Source organism: Cryptomeria japonica, chromosome 10 (genome assembly GCF_030272615.1).
Source record: "Cryptomeria japonica chromosome 10, Sugi_1.0, whole genome shotgun sequence".
Lineage (NCBI taxonomy): Eukaryota > Viridiplantae > Streptophyta > Pinopsida > Cupressales > Cupressaceae > Cryptomeria > Cryptomeria japonica.
The window spans coordinates 787,169,448-787,171,542 of record NC_081414.1 but is presented as its reverse complement, the minus strand read 5'-3'; the positions used below and the strand labels follow the sequence as shown (position 1 = coordinate 787,171,542).

Sequence of the window (2,095 nt, the reverse complement as noted above, 5' to 3'; positions counted from 1 at the left end):
AACCATAAAAATATATAACATAATCATTATATATGTATATCAATATTACACTACCCTCAAAATAGTGCACCAAAAAAGCATGCAAGGTAATAGAAAGGAACAAAGCTCAATAACTTCAAAATAATTACTACACTAAATAAAGAGTGATCACCACCTCCTAGAGCCACGGTCTTTGATAGAAATTCATTGAACATGTGCAACGTGAAGATTTTGAAGTCTATTCAAAGAACTAACTTTTACTTCCTTATCCCAAAACTACCAAAATCAATTGATGTTCTAAAGAGTCAACTGAAGATATCAATACAAGATAAATTTAATGTAGCTAAACTTCATCCTTCAAAAATATTTTACTAATATATTTCAAAAATCTTCATCCATTTTGAAGACATGATTGCCTTCTCTATTTCCTATGCTTCTCTATTTCCTATGCTTGACATTATGGAAGCCTTTTGATATTCAGCCACTCTCCTTTGAAAAAAAAAATCCCCTTGCATGAAAAAATTTGTCTTATGTAAAACACAAGTCTTGCTAATGATGCAATGATTTCATTAACCAAATCTCATTGACCTTATTAAAAAACCACAACACATATATATACTCACCACAATGAAATAAGAGCAATTCAATCAAAACAATTTTCAACATTATATGCCTTGTGGCACCCAAGAACAACCCGCAAGCATAAAAAATCAAATATGAAAGAAAAGGGAGGAGAAAAAAATCATTTTTCTAAGAAAAAATAATAATTTAGAAAAAAAACACAAAGAAGATAGAATACTTACCAAAAGTTGGTCTGCAACAAATTTTATCTATTTGCTCATAAGTGAAGCATTCATTCCAACCAAGGCATGAGAAAGGGCTTCACATACAAACTCTCTTTCAATGTTCACAACATCACAAACTATTTCTTTGATCTTTTCTTCACTAAGTTTCTTCCTCAATAAACTATATACAAGAAAAATATAAGAGAATTTCATTAGTACTACCCTATTAAAATAATAAAATACATGAAAACCCTATTAACTAAATAAAACACATAATTTCACGTTAAAAAATGTGTCACATGTAAATTAGGCAAGAAAAGTCACAATGAAGACCGCCATCTCTTGAAATACGTTCATTAGGGAAAGTTAATCCTAGCATTAGACCACACTTTTTCAACCAAAATATAGCACAAAAGTTGCAATTTTCAGCACCCTAAGCCTTCTATGAAACACAATGTTTTGCTTTCTAGAGTCAAAAACATCATGGGTGTTGCAGAAAATGTAAATATGGCATTATCTAACCAACTTAGAGGAACAAATGTTTTCTTTAAAAAAGAAAAATCTATATGCACAAACAAGAGATACTGGTAAAATTTTCCAGTGGTTTATATTTATATAAACCTCTGAATCCAGTAAAATGTCCATTCTACTTTTCTTGCAACATAGGGAATGGTGTTAATAGCATTGAATAATCTTGCTTTCTCCTTGGAGTCTCTTACATAAATTTCTAAGAGTAAACTGTACATCTCTGATTAAAACACATGTAAAAGGCAAGAGAAAATAAAAAATAATTGTAAGAAACAAACATATCATCTCTTGAACTCTTCTTACCAAAATGAATTTTGTCTATGGTAATTTGAAATCTATAGAATGGTTGATCCTGCAAAAGGAGAGTCAAAGTTAATTTAAGGAAAGACAACATAATAAAGAATATTACCCTACATCTTTCCTATAGAACTTTTTTCTAGTATAGAAACAATGATTCCTAGTAAAGATGAAAGACAAGGGTAAAAGCAATTTTCTAAGTTCCGGCCCAGCACCAATCTAAGTCATTTTTCAAAACTCCATATGACGGATCAAACTCTACCAAATCAAAGACAAAATAGACCAACCTTATGAAGCAATGAGAGGATGGAATCAGGTAGAATAATGAATTAAGGATTACACGATAGGTCAAACCAATGACCTTAAAATGGAGAAACAATCGTAAGCATCAAAGACGGTCGTAAGGTCAAACAAAGATCAAACTTCAGGGCAATGTGTGAGATAAAGGACAATAAAAGTTCTCAAAGATTTGTATACTTGAGAACTTGAAGAATAAGGACATGGTT

At 30.9% G+C, this 2,095-nt stretch overlaps 1 pseudogene; it reads right to left on the bottom strand.

Annotated features, from left to right (window-relative positions):
- Positions 1 to 360: 360 nt before the first annotated feature.
- Positions 361 to 1,409, bottom strand: LOC131859251 (ribonucleoside-diphosphate reductase small chain B-like; annotated as a pseudogene).
- Positions 1,410 to 2,095: the final 686 nt, after the last annotated feature.